The sequence below is a fragment of the Oryctolagus cuniculus genome, chromosome 4 (assembly GCF_051225735.1).
Source record: "Oryctolagus cuniculus isolate XC-2025 breed Fujian yellow rabbit chromosome 4, ASM5122573v1, whole genome shotgun sequence".
Taxonomy (NCBI): Eukaryota; Metazoa; Chordata; class Mammalia; order Lagomorpha; family Leporidae; genus Oryctolagus; species Oryctolagus cuniculus.
In genome coordinates, this window is record NC_142870.1 from 162,086,609 (window position 1) to 162,110,298 (window position 23,690).

At 40.5% G+C, this 23,690-nt stretch overlaps 1 long non-coding RNA gene across 1 annotated transcript; it reads left to right on the top strand.

The window, feature by feature from the left end:
- The first annotated feature begins 10,756 nt into the window (after positions 1-10,756).
- LOC149127198 (uncharacterized) lies at positions 10,757-23,124 on the top strand. Its single transcript, XR_016233357.1, has 3 exons — positions 10,757-11,154; positions 21,411-21,486; positions 22,707-23,124. It is a non-coding gene; the product is annotated as an uncharacterized LOC149127198 (long non-coding RNA).
- The last annotated feature ends 566 nt before the right edge of the window (positions 23,125-23,690 follow it).

Consider the following 23,690-nt stretch of genomic DNA (forward strand, 5'->3'; position numbering starts at 1 on the left):
GTGCATTGGAGGATGGCCCAAGTCTTGGACCCTGCACCTGCATGGGAGACCAAGAGGAAGCACCTGGCATCCTGGCTTTGGATCGGCGTAGCGGCCATTGGGGGGTGAACCAAGGGAAAAGGAATACGTTTCTCTCTGTCTCTCTCTCTCTCACTGTCCACTCTGCCTATCAAAAAAAAAAAAAAAATCACAAATCCAGTCTCTCTTGTAGATGGGTGTGGCTGTCACTAGGTTCTGGCCAGGGTGATGAATTTGATTTTCAGGAGTGTCTTTAAAGATGGCGAGTATTCTACCTTTTCTTCTAAAAGAAACAAGGGTGTGGTGAGGAGTCACAGATCATGAAGAAGAGGACTCTAGAGATGACTTCATGTCCAAGTCTTCGAACAGAATGGTAGGTAGAACTGAATATTATCTCTGAGCTATCTGCTTCTAGCTTGGTATATGAGAGGGAAAATACATTCCTGTTGTTTAAACCACTGTTGTTTTAGATTTCTATGTTAGTTAGATGAGGCTAATACGTTGTCCCTCACATCTTAAAATAGCTTAAAACTTAAAAAATTATTTTTTTGGTTATGACCATGTTACTTTATTTTTTGAATTATGATTAGTTTTTCAAAAGATTTATTTATTTATTTGAAAGGCAGAGTTACAGAAAAGCAGAGGCCGAGAGAGAGAGAGAGAGAGAGAGAGAGAGAGAGGTCTTCCATCTACTGGTTCACTCCCAAGATGGCTGCAAAGGCCAAAGCTACACAGATCTGAAGTCAGGGGGGAAGAAGCTTCTTCTGCGTCTCCCACGCAGGTGCAGGGGCCCAAGCACTTGGGCCATCTTCTGCTGCTTTCCCAGGCCACAGCAGAGAGCTGGGTCAGAAGCGGAACAGCTGGAACTCGAACTGGTGCCTGTATAGGATGCCAGCACTACAGGTGGTACTCTCACCCACTATGCTACAGCACTGGTCCCTAAATTAGTTTTTAACAGATACAATGTGATTTGTAGATGCAATTCTAAGGACAAAACAATATTCCCTTCTACCATCCTTCTCTCCCCAACACCCTCTTTGTTTCTTTTTTTAGTTTTTGAGATAACATATTTTAAAATTATATTATATTATAGTAAAAAGGCTTAATACTTCCCAAATAAGAAGTTTACAAGTAAAAAGCCTAAACACTCTAGTTTAGTGAAATATAGACAATGGATATATACAATATTGAATGGAAAATGACTATTTCATCCATTTACAGAAGATTTTAAAAGAATCACAGATCATTAAAACTATAGTAATATAACATTCTTAACCATTGGTTTAAAAAAGATATAAAACAAATTTTTACAAAACTAGATTTGCTACAATATTGATACACACAGAGATTTCTTTCTTTCTTTTTTTGTTTGTTTTTTAAATTTTAACACCCTACATATAAGGGAGAATATGCAGTATTTGTTTTTTTTTTTTTTTTGGATTCAGCTTATTTCACTCAGTATGTCCTCCGTTGTGTCCATTTTGCTGCAAGTGCTAGAATTTTATTCTTTTTCATAGTTGAATAGTATTCCACTTGTATGTATACCACATTTTCTTTATCCATTCTTCTGATGATAGGCGCCTTGATTGATTCCAGATTTTGGCTACTGTGCAGTGTTGCTATGAACCTGGAAGTGCAGGTATCTCTTTGATACATTGTGTTCAAATCTTTTGGATATACACTCAGTAGTAGGATTGCTGGATCATATGGCAAGTCTATTTTGAGTTTCTTAAAGAAATCTCCACTCTGTTTTTCACAGTGGCTTCAGTAATTCAGCTTCCTACCAACAGTGTGTAAGTGTTCATCTTTGTACACATCCTCATCAGCATTTGTTACTCTGTTTTGGATTTTAGCCATACTGACAGGGGTGAGGTGCTCTCTCATGGTGGTTTTGATTTGCATTTCCCTGATAGTTAGTGATGCTGAACACTTTTTTCATATATTTGTTGGCCATTTATATTTCTTCTTTTGAGAACTGTCTATTGAAGTCCTTTGCTCATTTCTCAATTGGATTTTTTTATTGTTGTTGAGATTTTTAAGTTGCTAATATATTTGAGATGTTAATCCATTGTCAGATAGGTGGTTTGCAAATATTTTTCCCCATTCTGTTGGATGTCTCTTCATTCTATTGATCATTTTCTTTGCTGTGCAAAATCTTCTAACTTTGATATAGTCCCATTTGTTCAAGTTTTGCTTTTGTTGTCTGTGCTTTGAGAGTGTTGTCAAGAGGTCATCCCCTACACCAATATCTTGGAGTTTTTCCCCTACATTTTCTTCCAACATCTCCATAGTCTTAGGTCCTAAGTTTAGGTCTTTGATACATCTTGAGTTGATTTTTGCACATGGTGAGAAGTATGGATCTGATTTCATTCTTCTATATATATGCATCCAGTTTTGCCAGCATCATTTGTTGAATAGATTATCCTTACTTCACTGGTATGGTCTGAGCATTTTTGTCAAAAATCAGTTGACTGTGTGTACATGAATTTATGGAATCTATCTATATTCTGTTCATTTATCTTTGTATCAGTTTTTATGCTAGTACCAAGCTGTTTTAATTATGATAACTTTGTAGTATGTTTGAAATCAAGTATTGTGATGCCTCCAGGTTGGTTTTTCTTACTTGGGATTATTTTGGCTATTCGGAGTCTTTTGTGATTTCATATGAATTTTAGGATTTTTTTTCTATCTGGAGACTGCAATTTGTATTTTGATAGGGATTGTATTGAATCTATAAATTGTTTTATGTAGTATAGACATTTTAATGATATTGATTCTTCCAATCCATGGGTGAGGAAAGTCTTTCCATTTTTGTGTGTCCTTGATGGTTTCTTTTGTCAATGTTTGATAATGTTCTTTGTAGAGATCTTTCATTTCTTTGGTTAAATTTATTCCTAAGTATTTGATTTTTTGGTGGCTAGAGTGAATGGGAATTTTTTCTTGATTTCTCTTTCAGTGAGTTTATCATTAGCATACAGAAATATGGCTGAAAACTCCCAAACTGCCAAAATAACTATCAGTCCACAAAGAAGAAGTATGTTTAAAGATCTTCTAAAAATTATTTATTCATTGAGAGGCCGAGTTACAGAGAGAAGATCTGCTGGTTCACTCTCAGCATTGGGCCAGGCTGACACCAGGAGCCAGGAGCTTCACCCAGGTCTCCCCGTGGTCAACAGGGGCCCCAACACTTGGGCCTTCCTCCTCAGCTTTTCCCAGGCCATTAGCAGGGAGCTGGATTGGAAGCGGAGCACCGTGGAATGAACCTGCAACCCATGTGGGATGTTGGCATCCCTTTGCCACAATGCTGGCCCCTCCTGGTTTTACTTAGCTATGACAAAGAAGTTTAATTGAACAAGGAGGAGGGGTGGAGTCAGTGGAGCACAACAGTCAGGTACACTACTCAGAGGTGGTAGAACCAGAGACAAATGAAGGTCTATTCCCTTCCCCAGGGGTCTTGGTCACAATACCTTCCAAGCTGATTTTTAGGATTACAAGGGACCAGAGACTAGTTTGTGCCTCTCACCCTTCCTCTTTCAAAGAGTTAATTTCCAAGTGATGTGTTAAGTACAGGTATCTTGCTCTTGTTTAGTTGCTGTATGTTGGGGGGGGGCAGGTAATCTTTTAGTTTCCAGATCTTTGGATCAGGGGACTGCCACATCTGGTTCTCACATAAGGCTGTATGTCTCAGCGGGAGATCCTGCACTTGATCTGGGTACTTTTTCTTCCTCTCTTCTTCCTGCTGCCCGCCCCCTTCTTCTTTGGCCCAGTTCTCTATCCCTTCCATCCTCTCATTTTCCTCTTTCCCCTTCTACCTCCCTATTTTTTCCCATCCCCTTCCCCTTCCTCTCCTTCCCTCTTTCTGTCTCTCTCTCTCTCTCCACTCATTTCCTCGTTTCTTCTTTTCTCTTGTTTTTACTTGTTTTGGTCTCTAGCCCACGATTTTCATGGTGATTCTTCCAGCTCCTGGTTAGTGACCAACCTTGCTGAGAATTTATCTTTGCTCAGATACATTACTTATGAATAATTCTTGACTTTACCCCACCCCAACACTTGCTTCCATTCTTCCTAAACTAAGATTTCAGACTTTGATATTGTGTCTCAGTTTACTCTTCTACGACTTGAGATTCTGGGGTTTGGAAGATGCATTCATCCTGATTTATAATACATTACTTTAGCCTGATTTCATAATTATGAAATAATACTGTGCGTTTTTAATTTTTTTCCACTCAACACTAAGTTGTGAAATTCATCCATGATGTTTTATGTTATAACTTAGTTCTTTCTCATTGTTCTGTGGTATCTTATTCTGAGAGTATGCCACAGTTTTCTGAATCTATTTTACTATTTGTGGGCATTTCTGTACTTTCTAGTTTTGATCTATTTTGGAGAGTGCTGCTCTGAACACTTTGGTATATATGTTCTGGTGAGTATCTATATGGATTTCTTTTGGGTATATACCTAGGACTGAAATTTCTGGGTTATAGAGTACATAGATGATATATATATACTTCCAAGCATTTCCCAAATGATTTTACCTCTTACCATCAGTGGATGAGAATTCTGATTGATTTTTCTATCTTCTTGCCAACACATGCTTTTTTGTGTCTTCCTCATTTTAGTCATTCTGTTGATTATGTTGTAGTATTTTATTGTAGTTTTAATTTGTACTCCTGAATGACAAGTGAATCTGAGAATCTGTCTTTGTGTCTTTCTAATTGTATTTATGTATCAATATTTTTATTATACTCTTTTGGGAAGTACCTTTTTCCATTTTTCTAAAAACGTTTTGAGGGCTGGCAGTGTGGCGTAGTGGGTTAAGCCACTACTTGCCACACTGACATCCCATATGCGCACAAGTTGGAGTCCCAGATGTTCCATTTCTAATCCAGCTCCCTGCTACTGTGCCCGGGAAAGCAGTGGAAGATGGCCCAAGTACTTGGGTCCCTGTCACCCAGGTGGGAGACCTGATGGAGTTCCAGGCTCCTGGCTTTGGCCGGGCTGAGCCCTGACCTTTGCAGATACATGGGAATGACCAGCAGATGGAAAATCAGTCTTCTCTCTCTCTCTCAAATAGATAAAATGTTGTGAAAAAGAGTTTTTAAAAATTACTTAAAGGCAGAAACACAGAGAAAGTGAGATGAGAGAGAGAGAGAGAGAGAGAGAGAGAGAGAAAGAGAGAGAAAGAGGAAATGAGATGAGAGAGAGAGAGAGAGAAAGAGAGAGAAAGAGGAAATGAGATGAGATGAGAGAGAGAGAGAGAGAGAGAGAAAGCGAAATGAGAGAGAGAGAGATTGATTGTTTCCATCTGCTGGTTCTCTCCTCCATCTAGGGCTCCAACAAGGGTGGAAGAAACTCAAATACTTGAGCTATTAACTTCTATTTCCCTGGTACATAACAGTGAGCTGAATTGGGAGCAGAGTAGCTGTTACTCTAACTGGCACTCTGATATGGGATGCCGATGTCTCCAGCAATGCCTTAACTCACCATATCCTCTTTCAATTTTTCGAACTTAAAATACTTTACTTTTTTAAAATAACAAATTATATTCATTTTTCCCTTGCTTTTTTTCTATTATCACTAAAAATGCATTTTAAATTTAATTGGGCATAGAAAGAAGGAGATGTTTTCACATGAATTACTGGCAATAGTGTTAGCTATTGAAGTTACTGAGGAAGTATCAAGGGCCAAGTACCTTCAATATTCTCTTGATGTTAGCCTGTCCTTGTTATTATTTTAATTTCTGGTAGAATGGAATATAGTTGATGTGAAATAAATGACCTTTTGTATCACACAGATGGCAGTCTGAACACAGTGTAATTAGTCCAGAAGTTAATGATACAATGGCCATGGAAACATAATTCCACGAATTGTGGAAAACTTTTATTTAGATTTTTTTTTGAATTTGTCATAGGGGCCTTGGAATTTTTTTTAATTTATTTGACAGATAGAGTTAGACAGTGAGAGAGAGAGAGAGAGAGAGAGAGAGAGAGACAGAGAGAAAGGTCTTCCTTCCATTGGTTCACCCCTCAAAAGGTCACCATGGCCGGCGTGCTGTGACGATCTGAAGCCAGGAGCCAGGTGCTTTTCCTGGTCTTCCACGTGGGTGCAGGGCCCAAGCACTTGGGCCATCCTCCACTGCCTTCCCGGGCCACAGCAGAGAGCTGGACTGGAAGAGGAGCAGCCGGGACTAGAACTGGTGCCCATATGGGATGCTGGTGCTGCAGGCAGAGGATTAATTAAGTGAGCCATGGCACTGGCCGTGGAATTTTAATTTTTTAAATGATGTGGTTATTCTTGAAGTTATGACTTTAAATTTGTTTTATTTGGAGTCTCATTCTCTTTCTCTTCCTACCTTCCTTCCTTTCTTTGTTTCTTTTTTTCTCATTTATCTTTTTTTCTATTGGATCATCATCTCAAAGTTCTTCCACCTTGGCCCTCTTTTCAGGTACGAGGTGATTGCTGAGTAAGCGATAATCTTTATCAACTTTCCAGTTTTCCCTGAGGTATGGTAATTTGGCGTCAGGCTCTTGGACACTTACCTGGTGGGGGATTTATTCACCTTGTAATTTTGCTCTACTCTGTTCTTTTACGCTGTCAGTCTCCTCACATGCATATTTCCCTTTGCCTGAACAATCTTCTCAATTGTCTTGACACCATGCCCTTGTTTTAATTACACTCTTGGGAAAATAGAAAAGGGACACTTGTCCCCTTCCTTGATGGCCACATTTTACCTCATTCTAGAGAACAACCTCTAAGTTGGAAGGAATTATTACTATTACAGCTCAGAACTCAATTACTTTGTTTTTTTTATTTTTTTGACAGGCAGAGTGGACAGTGAGAGAGAGAGACAGAGAGAAAGGTCTTCCTTTTGCCGTTGGTTCACCCTCCAATGGCCACCTCGGCCGGCGCACTGCGCTGATCCGAAGGCAGGAGCGAGGTGCTTCTCCTGGTCTCCCATGGGGTGCAGGGCCCAAGCACTTGGGCCATCCTCCACTGCACTCCCGGGCCACAGCAGAGAGCTGGCCTGGAAGAGGGGCAACCGGGACAGAATCCGGCGCCCTGACTGGGACTAGAACCCGGTGTGCTGGCGCAGCAAGGCGGAGGATTAGCCTATTGAGCCACGGCGCCGGCCAGAACTCAATTCTTTGTAAACAGAATGTGTGGAAGCAACCAGTTTCCAGGCTTATGATGTAGGAAGATTGCCAGCTTCAACTCCACATTTTCCAAAACACTGTTGAGGCCCAAGCAGTCGTTATGGGGAGACCTACAGGGAGAGAACCCAAGCCCCAGGCTAATAGTGCAGGTGGGCCGGCGCCATGGCTCGATAGGCTAATCCTCCACCTAGTGGCGCCGGCACACCAGGTTCTAGTCCCGTTCAGGGCCCCGGATTCTGTCCCGGTTGCCCCTCTTCCAGGCCAGCTCTCTGCTGTGGCCAGGGAGTGCAGTGGAGGGTGGCCCAAGTGCTTGGGCCCTGCACCCCATGGGAGACCAGGAGAAGCACCTGGCTCCTGCCTTCGGATCAGCGCAGTGCGTCGGCCGAGGCGGCCATTGGAGGGTGAACCAACAGCAAAAGGAAAACCTTTCTCTCTGTCTCTTTCTCTCACTGTCTACTCTGCCTGTCAAAAAAAAAAAAAAAAATAGTGCAGGTGAAGCTGCCAGTCAACAGTAAACACCGACTTGCCACTCATGTGAGTTGAGTTGGAAAGGGAACCTGTGACCCAGAAGATGCTGCGTGGAACAGAGACACACTCTCCTTGCCAGGCCCTTCCCATTTGCACATTAGTGCATAAAATGAATTATAGCTATTGCTTTAAGCCTTTAAATTTTATGTTATCTTATTATACAGCAATAGAAAACTAGAACAAGGGCCATATGGTCCCTGAAGCCCAAGCTAAAATTTCCAATCCAGCTTTTTATTTATGAGCCTGTCATGGAGAACTATAGGATATATGCACTACCTTTTAGAAATAGTTCTACTGTTTCCCATCTGGTTATCCCTTGTGTGTATCTCTCCCCTCACCGTGTGTGTGTGTATGAGTGTGTGTGTATGTGTGTGTGTGTGCAGTTTCTTAATTAGGATCCCAAGAAGGAAAAAGGGCAAGAGGTAGAATAGATAAAACTCTGTACAGAATCCCTCCAAGAATATCACTGACCAAAAACATTTATTAAGAAAATTTGCTGGTATTGGTGATAGAAAAAGGTATTAAATGCTGGGTGTCAACCTTGCTTTCACTTTGGAATGAACCACCCAGGCAGCTTTATGAAATACTGAGGTCTGAATCCCAGCCCCAACCCTTAGCTTGATTGGAGTGTGGCCTTGGCATTGAACTTTTGCAACCTCCTCAGGTGAATCTTAGTTGCATCAAAATTTGAGAAATCAGAGTGCAGCTGTAGGAGACATTTGTACTGTCCTTGAGGAACAAGGTTTTCACATGAGAAGCATCAAGTCTCAGGGAACATGAGTGCAGTGTTTGAGATGGACAACCCCAAATGTGAACCAGTTCTTGAAAGGCAAACAATGGTTTTCCTCATTTTGATTTCTCTTTCTACTAAAATTGTAGCCAGCATCATATAATGCATTTTGTAATTATGCTTCTTTGATTATAAGGCATGAATGTTTTCAGAACCAGGAAGCTTCTTCCTACCTCTACTCACAGTTAAAGAATTAGTTTTCTAAGAAAGTGATGGGCTAAATTTAGCAATATCTTAGAATGGAAGGGATGTAATATATATTATCTTTTTTCTATGCTATTGTGCATGTGATATGTTCTCATTATATTTTATATTATAAGGTCTTGAGGACAATTTTGTTGTATATACATCCTCTTGAACACCTAGCACAATGCTAATACTTACTACAGACTCAACAAATAGGTGCAGATAATTGGACATATTCTACTTCTACTTCTTGTCACTCAGTATTTAGAGATTCTCAATGCTGGGATAATCTGTAAATGATTTATTAAATTCCAGAGAGAAAAGAATTGTAGAGACCCCACTAAATACCATTTAATCTGTTTTGGTATTTACCATCTTTCAACTTGTGCACAATTTTCATTTAGGCTTTCATTACAAAATGTTTCCTGTGGCTCTGATGTTTTCCAGGGAGCAGTAGACAGCATCTGGTTTACCCTTTTATGTATAACTATCATATATATTCCTGGAGCATAGAAATGTTGTCCCTGCATGGCATGTTGTTAGCCTGAAGGATTAGGAGTTTTATAAATCCTCTTTATTTAGCATGCTTTATAGCTAGAACCCACTAAATCATAGGTTGCTCTTTCCTTAAGCACATTCCTTATTAATACCACTGCCACAAAATTATATTAATAAAATTAACCAACAAAGCTCTTGATAATCAACCAGCTGGTGACTAGCACATGCAGATAATAGATCCTCATTCTCCAGCCTGTGTTCCACCAAATAGCTGCTTTCCAATTATATTTGTTTTACTTGGGATGGCTGAGGCAAGAGGAAGTTTTTCCACTAAGTCTTAAATGTGTGCCCCTCTTTGTTAAAGTCTGTGTGTGTGGTTGGTACTACTTCCATGCGTTATATGGGTTATTTCTAACTTGCTTGTTGATTTAGGCTTATAGGGAGCCAATCCTGATATTCAATATTGGCAGGTGTTTGCCAAGCTGCCTTGTGGCAACATGGAAATGGGGTGAGAGCCTTCTGTTCTCTTGGTGTTGCCACATTCTTTTCTTTTTTCTTCTATAAATTTTTATTTACTTCCAGTTGCACTGCCACCCTCTCTCTTTTCCCAGACATCCTCTATAGTCAAATTATATTAACATACACCAGGTAGTTCATTCCTTCTCCAACAGGTGTTCACAGACTAAGGTGATGTTAGAATTATCTGTGTGTCTTTTTTTTTTCCTTTTTTTTGGACAGGCAGAGTTAGACAGTGAGAGAGAGAGAGAGACAGAGAGAAAGGTCTTCCTTCCGTTGGTTCATCCCCAAATGGCAGCTATGGCCAGCACACTGTGCTGATCCAAAGCCAGGAGCCAGGTCCTTCCTCCTGGTCTCCCATGCAGGTGCAAGGCCCAAGCACTTGGGCCATTCTCCATTGCCTTTCCGGGCCACAGCAGAGAGCTGGACTGCAAGAGGAGCAACCGGGACAGAACCGGCGCCCCAACTGGGACTAGAACCCGGGGTGCGGCACCGCAGGCGGAGGATTAGCCTAGTGAGCCACAATGCCGGCCTATCTATGTGTCTTAGAAGTAGAGATACTTGGAATCTACCCCTGGATGTTCTAAGTCAGAATAGCTGGGTGTTGGGCTGATGCATCTGTGTTTTTAAGGAAATTTATGGGCGATTCTTACATATAAGCCTCTTAGAAGACCACTGTCTGAGACACCTGCAAATGCAATCAAGATTAAACTTTAAGTAGCTGGTACTTATTTTGTAGGCATTTGCTTTGATTTAAGGGCAGCGTTTTGTACTCCTTTGCTACATAATAAAGTTTTTTATGTGTTAACACTTGCAGAAGCTTCCACTCTTGGAAAATTGATTTGATTTAGAGTTTTTCTTTAATGTAACAAGTTATCTGCTTCTTTTTGAATCAAGAGCTGTTTGTTTTCCAGTGAGAGCTTCCTTAGATGTGTGCAATATGATGCTTATTTCTGCAAAAACAAAGATTATAGGGTAAAAGTGCTCTTTCCATTAAAAGGCAGACTGCAAAAATTATTTAAGAAAATGACACATAGATCCAACAAAAAATAGACTATATAGAAAAGGACATTTCTTGGATCCTGGTGACCCTCCCTCATTTACCTCTTTTCAGAACATTTAGTGTGTGACCTTTCCTTTGCATGTTCTTGAGGACTTTAATTTCTCAAATCAGAGTGCAGACTCCAAGGACGTTTGGAAAGCCAGTGCTCATTGTGTCTACAGTGAATGTAGCAGTGCTGGCTCTGTCCCGTGGGATTTACCTTCCCAGTTTCTGTTGATAGCACCCTGCTGCAGGCACCTGTAGCCCTCTGCCCAAGGACTCTCTCTTCTCACTATAACAAGTAAGTGGGAAGTGCGAAGGAATTAACATCCGGCTCTCTACCCCCAGCTAAAGATGGATGGGTGCTGAATGAGACAACTTTGTTTCAGGATGTCCCCACAGTTCTCAAGCAGGAAGAACAAGTCAGTTGCCCGCAGTGGTAAGCTTTGGTGCAGCCTTTTCTTCCACCCCTGTTTACTTTCCCTTTTACTTCATGTATTTCCTGAGATTACTTGCCCAATACACTACTTGCCCTCAACACTTTTTCTTCAGTCATTTTTCTAGAAGCCATCTAAGACACTGACCATTTTCCCTTATCGATTGGATAACTTGTTCCTCTGTGGTTTCCTGTGTGTTGTTTTCCTAATAGATCATTATGAATTTTAGAGCAGAAATTGAACCTTGAAATTCTTTCTTGTCAATCTACAGAGCAGTCTGTATGACAGGCACAGCTGGATAATGGGTACACCTCACAATTAAGGTCTTCATGAAGGGACCCTGAGGGGAAATTAGAGTAGGTAATAAAGTTCTTTAAAAATGGATTGAAGGAGGCTGGTGCTGTGGTGTAGTGGGTAAAGTCACTGTCTGCAGTGCTGGCATCCCATATTGGCGCTGCTTTGAGTCCTGGCTGCTCCACTTCCAATCCAGTTCTCTGCTATGGCCTGGGAAAGCAGTGGAAGTTGGCTATGGTGCTTGGGCCCCTGCACCCACGTGGGAGACCTGGAAGAAGCTCCTGGCTCCTGGCTTCATATTGGCCCAGCTCCAGCAACTGCAGCCATTTGGGGAATGAACCAGTATATGGAAGACTTCTCTCTCTCTCTCTCTGCCTCTCCTTCTCTCTCTGTATAACTTTGACTTTCAATAAATAAATAAATCTTCTTTAAAAAATTAAAAGTGGACTGAAGAATTTGAGGAGAAGCGAATAGTGGAGCAGCTCCTTCCTTGTTCTACAGGAGCAGGGGTTGGTGAAATTTGGTAGGAGGAAGGTATGGGGAGAGGGGAGGAAGTCATCTTTCATCATGTGTTTCAGAGTAGTATTTAACATACTTCATGGAGAATAAGCTCATCTAGTATCTCAGGAGATTTAAAAAAAACTCTGAAGCAAGAGTATGTGAGAGATGCTTTGGGGTGTCATACGTAAGGAAATGTGCTTTTATCCTACTCTTCAGGGAGGGACCAAAGATTGCTTAGAATCTGTGATCTATGTTGTGAATAGATTGCTGTACAAGCTACACTAAGGGGACATCAACTAATAGGCAATTTTTTTCTTTTTTTAGATTAAAAAAATTTATTTGAAAGGGAGAGTTACAGAGATGGGGAAAAGGGAGAGAGAGAGAGAGAGAGAGAGAGAGAATCTTCCATCTCCTGATTCGCTCCCAGAATGGCTGCAATGGCCAGAGCTGGGAAAGGCTAAAGCCAGGACCCCAGAGCTACTTCTGGGTCTTCCAGATGGGTGCAGGGACTCAAACACGTGGACCATCTTCCTCTGCTTTTCCAGGCGCATTAGCAGAGAGCTGGATTGGAAGTGCAGTAGCCTGGTCTTGAACTGGTGCCCATAAGGGATGCTGGCATTACAGGTGGAGGCTTAACCTCAAATTTACCAAGACAAAACTATTGTAATTTACTGTGTTCTGCTAAGAAGCTATAGAAGAGAAAGAAAAAGAAGGAGGAAGAGTAGGAGAAGAAAAGGCAATGGCCGGTGCCGCAGCTCAATAGGTTAATCCTCCACCTAGCGGCGCCGGCACACCAGGTTCTAGTCCCGGTCGGGGCGCCGGATTCTGTCCCGGTTGCCCCTCTTCCAGGCCAGCTCTCTGCTGTGGCCAGGGAGTGCAGTGGAGGATGACCCAAGTGCTTGGGCCCTGCATCCATGGGAGACCAGGAGAAGCACCTGGCTCCTGCCTTCGGATAGGCGTGGTGCGCCGCCCGCATCGCGCCAGCCAGGGCGGCCATTAGAGGGTGAACCAATGGCAAAGGAAGACCTTTCTCTCTGTCTCTCTCTCACTGTCCACTCTGCCTGTTAAAAAAAAAAAAAAAAGAGAAGGCAACATTTAAAGTAAAGTTATAGTTGTTAATTCCTCCAAGACTTAAAGTATTATGTTACAGTAGGCTACTAAATATACATCTGTGTCATTGATTTATATACTAATCCCTACCATGAGGATTTATTTTTTGCTTGCATTAGTTTAGTTTTCTAGCTTTAGTTTCTTAAGGTGAACGATTACATTATTAAATTGAGAGCTTTTTTTTTTTTTTTTTTTTTTTTTTTAAAACACAGCCTTGGCTGCATCTCATAGGTTTTAATATATAGTAATTTTGTTTTCATTTAGCTTAAATAACTTAAATTTCTTTCCTGTGACTCATGGATTATTTGAGAGCATTTTTTATTTGCACACACCTCATAAATACAACTTTAGGAACATAGTAATTCTTCGCACCATACCCGTCCTCCCACCCACACTCTCACCCCTCTTTCTCTTCCCTCTCCTGTTCCTAGTCTTGTTTATTACTGAGATCTATTTTCATTTAACTTTTTTTTTTTTACAGGCAGAGTGGACAGTGAGAGAGAGAGAGAGAGAGAGAGAGAGAAAGGTCTTCCTTTTGCTGTTGGTTCACCCTCCAATGGCCGCCGCGGCCAGTGCGCTGCGGCCGGCGCACTGCGCCTATCCGAAGGCAGGAGCCAGGTGCTTCTCCTGGTCTCCCATGGGGTGCAGGGTCCAAGCACTTGGGCCATCCTCCACTGCACTCCCTGGCCACAGCAGAGAGCTGTCCTGGAAGAGGGGCAACCGGGACAGAATCCGCTGCCCCGAGTGGGACTAAAACCCGGTGTGCCGGCGCTGCAAGGCGGAGGATTAGCCTGGTGAGCCGCGGCACCAGCTTATTTACCTTTTTAAAAAGATTTATTTATTTATTGGAAAGTCAGAGTTACACAGAGAAGGAAGGAAAGCCAGAGAGAGAGAGAGAGAGAGAGAGAGAGAGAGAAAGTCTTCCATCCGCTGATTCACTCCCCAGTTGGCTGCAATGGCCGGAGCTGTGCCGATCCAAAGCCAGGAGATAGGAGCTTCTTCTGGGTCTCTGACATGGGTGCAGGGCCTCAAGGACTTGGGGCATCCTCTATTGCTTTCCCAGGCCATAGCGGAGAGCTGGATTGGAAGTGGAGCAGACAGGACTGGAACTGGCACCCATATGAGATGCCAGCACTGCAGGCGGTGGCTTAATCTGCTATGCCACAGTGCTGACTCCTATTTTCATTTAACTTTATACACAGAAGATTAACTTTATTCCAGGTAAAGGGTTCAGCACTTTGTATAAGGGAGAAAAAGAAAAAAAGAAAAAAATGAAAACAAAGAAAAACAAAAACACCTAAAAACAAAACAAAACAAAACAAAACATAAAGAAGAACAAAAGCTGTTTCTCAAGAGTCCAGACAAGGGCTGTTCAAAGTTTTGAATCTCGATGGTAATTTCACTTTTTTTTTTTGAAACTTAACTATCTTTAAAGTGGAAACCAAGGATGGTACATCTTTTGTGAGCACTTAGACATAACTAAAATTTGTCTGACATAAGAGTATCCTCCACTTAATACACTAAAATGATGTAATTCTTTGAGTACAAGTTTTACTATTAAGTCCCCTAATTCAGCTCTTTGAGGACAGAGGTCCTGTATGGGAGGCTAGCTCACAGAGACTCTTGTTATTTATTTAACATTTAACACTCTGTTGTATGACGTCAGTGATCACCCAAGGCTCTGGATAAGAGCTGCCTAGCAGAAGCATTTTTGTTTAATTTCCAACATTTTGAGATTTCACAGATTTCTTTCTGTAGCAGACCACTAAGTTAACTTTATTATGGTGAGAGAACATGATTTGTATGGTTTAAATCCTTTGATTTTTTTTTTTTGAGACTTGTTTTATGGCATAGCATGTGATGTTTCCTGTGGAATATGTTGTTTCTTCAAGTACTTTGCTCTTTTTGTTATTGGATTGTGTATTAGTTGGGGCTGAATAAGAAAAAAAATCTTCATTCCCTAATTAAGTAGATACAGGCAATATTTACAAAGATTCAGGTGAGGTAATGAGAAACCAATTAAAAATGGCTCAGCATCCTAGTACAAGCAATCATTAAAATGTGAAGGGTCTTATACTTGAGGAAATAAGGAGAGGAAACAATTACCCACAACTAGAAAGAGAACTGTACTGTAGATGAGGGGAACTTACAGGAGCTGTTGCTTCTGACAGAGAAACACAGTCAAGTTTTAACAACCGACAGGATAAGTGACAGAGAAATAAACACCTTGACTTCATCCTTCTCCCTCCTTCTTTAGTCTGTTGCCAGTCCTTTTACAGGTCCCACTGAATGGTAAGCCAGGAGTTGAGAGTGCCTATTAATGCTCTAATGAGAAATGTCTTGGCTCAGGAACAGGACAGGATTCAGAAGGGTAGACAGTAGATTTGGGAGTTCACACAGAAAATATCTAGCCTTTTCCCCTGAGCATCTTCAATTATTATTTGGGTTACAAAAGTGTTCCTTACACAGGGGCACACAAAGTTCCAGCAGATGTGTATTACCACAGTTAACATTCATTCAGACCCTAAAATCTAAAATATTGGCTGTGACTGGTGCTTTGTATAAGCTAGTGTGGCAGGGAAAGAACTTTAACTGTAGTTGGCTACCTCTCCTGGATCTGTCCTGAGGTCTGGCTGACCATACTGTCTCTATCTTCTGTAACCCATTCCTTGACAGCACCTGGCCAGCTTCTGTATTTTCCTAGAGGGAGAATCAAACTGTATTCCCAAAGAATTTGACTTCTAGGTGGTGTTGTTTTTATTTAGTTGCTGTAATTAGTTAGTTTTCTCTTACTACAATGAAATTCCTGAGGCTGGATAATTTTATAAAGGAGAGGTTATTCTGACTCCTGATTCTGTTTCAAGGTTGAAGGCTGGCATCTAGTGATGACCTTTTTTGCTGGATTCTTTTTTTTTTTTTTTTAATTTGACAGATAGAGTTAGACAGTGAGAGAGAGAGAGAAAGGTCTTCATTCCATTGGTTCACCCCCCAAAATGGCCGCTATGGCCAGAGCTACACTGATCTGAAGCCAGGAGCCGGGTGCTTCCTCCCGGTCTCCCATGCGGGTGCAGGGCCCAAGCACTTGGGCCATCCTCCACTGCCTTCCTGGGACACAGCAGAGAACTTGACTGGAAGAGGAGCAACCGGGACTAGAACCCAGCACCCATATGGGATGCTGGCGCCGCAGGCAGAAGATTAACCAAGTGAGCCACGGTGCGGCTCCCTGCTGGCATATTCTTAAGGCACCACAGGCCATTATACATTATATGGCAAGACAGTCAATGCACATGTGTGTCTTTATAACCTCCCCCATATTGCCATTAGTATTCAGTTATGGGGGCTGTAAACACCAGGGTTTTCCACCTTCTTAGTACCTCACAGTGGGGTTTATATTTCAACATGTGAATCCTTGGGGGACCCAAGTGAATTGTATCCAAACCACGGCATTTGCTAAAATTTCTGTTGGGAAATAACATTAGTCAAGAGAATACTAAGAGCCTCGCTAGGGTTCCAAATGTAGTTTTCTTTGACTCCTTGGGTAATGGTACCCCAATTTCTTCTTGGTCATTAGAATCCATCGTCTCAGATTATTGATTAACTCTTTTATGTTAGGTTCATTGCCATACAGATTTTCAGTTCTGAGATCATAAGAGAATGACCTAAGAACATGAAAAGAAGCAGTAAAATGCTAGTTAGGTGATTTTGTTTAAAAAAAAAAAAAACAGTTCCAATAATAGACGGATCCAGAGAAAAAGGACATGAGAAGATAAATGGTAAGATTGTGTGGGATACCATTTGTGATCAACAAGAGATCCTTAGAGAAAATTCTCAGACACTGTGTCCATGGTGAAGAGAGTCAATGAAATTAATTTTATTATTATCACTTTATCACATTTGCACCAACAGTATGGTGACATTGTGGCAATTTCAGAATAGAGTAATTTCAATATACTAGAAATAGTTCTATCACACATTCTAATTTATAATTTGAGAATTAGGCAAAAATGGCAATGACACAATAAACACATTGTTAGAAAGAAATTAACCATGGAGTTAATGCTGTCAAAATAAGACATTCATTTGCCAACTGAGCATCCTAAAGACCCCACTTCAGACCACCATTGTGCTGGAAACTCTAACCAATTCCTTTGCTCTCAGATTTGACTCTCTTTGATCAACTCACTATTCATTGCAATTGCAGGTACAAAATCAAGGTATACCATCATAGTGCAATCTAAGGGCATGAACTAACCTATGTCCCTGCGTGGGAGATATTTGAATCAGTATTAATTATTCTTAGCCTGTCCTATTGTATTATTGATAGAAAGGATTGTTGGTTGCTTACTAAGAGATTGACAGTATGTATTAAATTAGCTATGTGACTAAGTTTTTATTTTTATTTTAAAAGAGAAATCTTGCATGTTTACACGTCTTGAGTTTGATATGAGAAAATTTGAGCAATGAGGCATCTCGATTAGTGATTGCACAATCCTTTTCATGCAGCATGAATGATACTAATGGCAAATCAATTCTGTGACTTTCTCTGGCTTTGTTTTTGGGTTGACAGGCAGATTTTTCTGAGGCTGAATGCTCACTGCCTATTATTTGGTAGGTGGGTTGGACAGAGATCATAGTGATCACCATCCATTTAAATGATGGCTTTTTGAATGTAGCTGAGGAAATTTGGAATGATTTTAACAAAGTCATATATCTCCCTAAAATAGTTTCGAGTTATTTAGAACAAAGCACAGATTCTTTGTTTTCCCTTTGATCTTAATATTGTTGGACACGATGCTGCTGCCACACTGTCAAACTGTGTTTGTTTTGAAGATTTTTAGCACCTGAATGAGATTGAAAGTAATTGTAGATAAATGTTACTGAAGTAATATATAATTTATTTCTTATGAATTATTCATATAAACACCTATTTACATAACACTGGAGTCATATAAAATATTACATGGTGTGTATATAAATGCGTTTATCACGTCTTATTTGTATATACTATTTGGAAGTTATTTGGTAAAAAATCCTATCCGAAAATAAACAAAAACCTCTTTATTCTCATATAAAGATTTTTCATTCTCAGATCATTAGTCATCTGAGTACCAACACATCTATTTTTCATGATACCCTCATAATTTTACCATTTTGAGCCTTTATTATAGTATTAAAATAGAATTTATTTTCTTACCACCTACTTCTCTAAAATGAATTATTGAAAGAGTATTGCTGCTGTTTCCAACTAAGGCACTGTGTTTATTATATTAGTAATTCCTCGTGAGTATTTAGATACACAAGGTAGATTGATCTATGGGATTGCTTTATCTTCATTTTATTGTAAGGAGACTATCCAGATACATGCTATTTTCTCTAGATAAGTTTAGTATTCTTGGAGTATAATGGAAATAATAACACTCTTGAGTCAAGAAGTCATGAGTTTGAATCTAGGATCTGCATTTACTAGGTGGATAACTTGAGTTCCCTATATCTCTCTCTTTAACTTCGAATGTCAGAATTTACTGCTTCTATAGGACAAATTGGTATGAGAGAGTGCATATACTTCCAGTGCCTTGTGCCGAGTTTCTTAGGTCCCAGTCCACAGGGATCCTCAGTTTAAGACCTTGGCATCTCCGTTCACTATAGCTTCAGCTGTGTGAGTGGAAGAGAAAGGAAGGGAGACCATGATTCTGTGCAGCAAAGTCTTTCTCCATTAGAGTAAGTTGGGAAATACAGTTGTTTGTTTCAGAATCCCGCTAATTGGAGCTGAGATTACTCTTTGTTAGGATGTCTTTATTGTCTTGATTTTGGCCTTTGAGATAGAGGTGGAATAGGAAGTGGTAGTGGAGCAGGAGTAGTGAGAAGCCTTGAACTCTTGGAAGCCACATTCTGCTTCCAGGCTCATTGAGAATATCTGGTTAATGCTAGTTTCATTAGTACACTGGAAATTATATGTGTCACTAGGAATCAAGATTGCTTTCTTTGAGATGGTATAACTAACTGCTTTTTTTAAAAAAGGGAAGATGACAATTTTTATTGTTATTACAAAACTAATTGGTTTTAAAAGTGTTTTTCATTATTTACTCTAGGGGAACAGGGGAGCAGAGGGGAGGGGAACGGAGGGGAGAGGAGAGTAGAGGAGGGAAGAGGAGGAGAGGGTAGGGGAGAGGAGAGTGAATTGCCATTTGCTAATTTACTTTCAAAATGCCTACATAGGCCAGGATGGAGCCGAGGCCAAAGCCAACAGCTGAAAACTCAATACAGGAACTTCACACAGCAGGAACCCAACTACTTGAGCCATTACTTCACCTCCCAGTTTGAAAATTAGCAGGAAGCTGGATTTACGAGCAGAGCTGGGACTCAAAGCCAGGCTCATAGGGGCTGTTGGTGTCCCTACGGGTAGCTTAAATGCTAGACCAAATGCCGACTCTGAGAAATTGGTTTATAAACACTTCTTTTCATTGTTCTTTCTGGAAGGGAAATTAGGAACTTCTTTCATCCATCTGTGCTTCTTCTCCATCAGGTACTGAGTCCCAGAACATTCCAGTGGCTTGTCCTAAGTCACATAGATACTCAGTCACAGAGCTGATAGATGAAATCAAATCTTCTGCCTCCCAAATTAATATTTTTTTCACTAAACCAAGTTGCTTTGCAAATATTTTAACTCTTTGTATGTTGTTTATGAGGCATGCTTATGAAAATAGATAGACCCGTGTTTCTATCTTGGAGTAAGTGAGAATACATTCAATGGAATGATTCTCAAGTATCTGGCATTTTCTGATTCTGACTTGGACACTGACTTTCTAGCATTGGACACAGCAAGTTTTGGGTAGAAGGATGGATACAGCTAAAAAAGAGACAGGTCAGAGACTATAGACCATAGCAGTCCTGCAGGAAGTAGATGGCACACTCCAACAAGAAAACTGAAGGCAATGTGCTATGGTCATGTGGCAACCCAAACCCCATTGTGGTGGTGTGAATGGGGGGTCTTGGGAAGTGGGTGGGATTACTGTCCTTATAAAAGAAGCTCCCAGGATCTCCTGCAATGTGATCTCTAAGGATCAGACTCTCAGAAGACATCAAATCTGTTGAGGCCTTGATGTTGGATTACTCATTCCCAAGAACTGTGAGAAATAAATTTCTACTGTTAATAACTTATCTAATTTAAGGTAATTTATTATAGCAGCATGAATAAGTAAAGGAGAATTGCTTGTTTATCCATTGATTGGCAGGACAATTACTACACTGGAGCTGTGGAATGAGACATACTAAATGACAACATCTCTCTCAAGAATTGACTCAAAGATACGTGCACTCCTTTCCCATGTACATTACAGCATTGTTCACAAAACCAAGTTAGAGAATCACCCTAGATGTTCATCCATGGATAAACAGATAAAGAAAATGTGCATATACAGAATTGAATATTATTCAGCCATTATAATGAATGAAATTCTGATATTTGCAGTAACATGTATGGAACTTATGTTAAATGAAATAAGGCAGGCACAGGAAGAAAAATACCACATTGTCTCTACAATGTGCATCTGAATTTAGAATAGTGATTAGTAGATACTGAGAAGGATAGGGGGAGGGGAGATAGAGGGAGTCTGGATAACAGATAGTGAAACGCAATTAGCTGTAAGTAACAAGACCCAGTGCTCCACATTGGAGCTGGGCAACTGTAGTTCACAATAATATGTTATATTCAGCATAATGAACTAGAGAAGAGGAACTAGTAGGCTGCAAACAGAAAGATAAAGAAATGGAAAGGCTAGTTATGGTTTGCACTGTGTATATATGTTGAAATATTGCACTATACCCCATAAAATGTACAAATATTATATGTTAATTAAAAACAGAAATAAAATAATTTAAAAAGATGAATTGACTCATAGACTGGCAGAGTCAGAATTAGTGTGCAGCTAATATATATTATTTTAACCAAGATACTGTTTGCTATGGTATGGATAGGGAGGTGAGTGTCTTGTATTATTTTTCTGTACATCCAGCTTGTTTACTGCTAGGTGGAGAGAGATCATTTCAGGTATCACCCAGCATGATCAGCAATGTGGGCTTGTATATTGACTTGGTGATTCAGACTCTTGCTCAATTATTGATCCTGACATTTCTATGCCAAATGTTTGATGAAACCTTTTCTGTTGTGACATAATTTAGCAAAGTCAGTGTTCAAATATCAAATATCTAGAATAATGCATGTTGATGTTTAGTCATTATGCACATGTTAAAAGAAACTGTGCAAGATCAAATATCTATGGCTAACCACATTACTTTGGGACATTGCTGTCTTTTGTGACCCCTTTCTTCCTCCACAGATGAATCGTGGTGCCCATTTGGTCCTGTGGTTGGTTATCGCTGGAAGTCCAGTGAAGTTTTTGGTAGCACATAATGGTAGGTAATTCTGATCATTTACGTTGTGCTTTGGAGGATGTTGATATACAATCTTTGGTAAAAACAAATGAGAAGGAAAATAAGAGTGAGAAGTGAAATGTGTTTTCTAGGTTGTAGGAGTGAAGAGACCTTGACAGTACTAAGAACCTGAAATCGAGTCTGATAATAAAATACAAATTAATTGTACACTTCGGCCGGCACACCGCGCCTATCCGAAGGCAGGAGCCAGGTGCTTATCCTGGTCTCCCATGGGGTGCAGGGCCCAAGTACTTGGATCATCCTCCACTGCACTCCCGGGCCATAGCAGAGAGCTAGACTGGAAGAGGGGCAACCGGGACAGAATCCGGCGCCCCGACCAGGACTAGAACCCAGTGTGCCAGCGCCGCTAGGTGGAGGATTAGCCTATTGAGCTGCGGCGCTGGCCTTCAAACACTTAAAAATAGGCCCATTAATATTCAGAATTCAAATCTCAGACTGTAACAAATATTGTTTATTAAACCTTGGATTTAACCTCTCTAGTTGGAGGATATACTCGCTTCCTTAACAGATCTGATTATACATTCCTAGATTTCCAGGTATGTGAGAAATCATTACTGGAGTGGGAAAATGAGGATTAAAATTTTAAATAAGAATCAGGAATTGGGAAACTACTAGGAGTACTAGGGATAGAGAGGAGCTAGTATTTGTCACACACCTGCTATGTGCAAACACTTTGCCATAATTTTTTTTTGGGAGATAGATGTGTTTTAATTTTTATCAAGCATTTAAATCATTATATAAATACTGAGTTTCTGTATAATTTAAGCCAAAGTATATCAGTGATCATCAATAGGATAGCTATATTTTACATTTGAAAAATATATATTCAAAAACATTAAATTACTTGAAAGTTATAATACAAATGAAAATTTGGTAAAAACACATATTTCATAAAAAAACAGTCATATGTCACTTATTGATGAGGAAGCTTTTTGAGAAATTGATTGTTAGGAGATTTCATTGTTGGGTGGACAGCCATAAGTTTTAATATATACTTATAATAAGCCCTGGGTGCGACTCCTGCAATATGAATAGACAAAGATGGAACCCAAGCAAGCCCAAGTACAAGGATGTTCAGTGGTAAATTTTGGAGACAGTGCATTTTGGGAGCTTAACAATGGTGTTAGGGATCTGGTTCTCTCCTGCTCAGTCCTGCTTACCTTGACTTGGTTTGCTTGTAGATGGGATCTCTCTGTGCATCAAACATGTCTTCATCCTGTCCCTGTGGTATCCACTATGGTGGCTGAAGAATTTTCTCTTCCAGAGGCATCATGTTAACCCCAGAAAACTCTGATTGCTCTGTCTTATGAGGGGTAGACAACTCTTCCCCAGACACATGGGATGAAGATCTAATTTTCCGAAGAAAGAACATCCATCTACTAACAACATTATGAGACAGATATTATAATTTCTATTTTCTACAAAGTGAAACAGGTTGAGAGAGGTTAAATCATGGGGGCTCGCACTGTGGCATAGCCAGTAAGGCTGCCACCTGCCGTGCTAGCATCCCATATAGGCGCCTGTTTGAGACCTGGCTGCCCCACTTCCGATCTAGCTCTCTGCTTTGGCCTGAGAAAACAGTGGAAGATGGTCCAAGTGCTTGTGCCCCTGCACCCATGTGGAATACATAGAAGATCCTGGTTCCTGGCTTCATATTGGCCCAGCTCCTGCCATTGCAGACATTTGGGGAGTGAATCAGCAGATGGAAGATCTTTCTCTTTGTCTCTTCCTTTGCCTCTGCCTTTCTGTAACTCTGCCTTCCAAATAAATAAATAAATAAACATTTTTTTTAAAAAAGAGGTAAATTACTTGCCCTAGATGACATCATTCAGTAGAACTGGGTTTAAAAAGTCATATTTTTCTTTTTATAAAAATGTTTATGTATTGAACAGTGTTATGGAAATTCATTTTGTGGTAGCTTTCAACTAATGCATTACAATCTCTAGAATACTTTGTATCTCATCATAGAAATATTTTTTTTTTGACAGGCAGAGTGGACAGTAAGAGAGAGAGACAGAGAGAAAGGTCTTCCTTTTGCCGTTGGTTCACCCTCCAATGGCCGCTGCGGCCGGCACGCTGCAGCCGGCGCACCGCGCTGATCCGATGGCAGGAGCCAGGTACTTATCCTGGTCTCCCATGGGGTGCAGGGCCCAAGCACTTGGGCC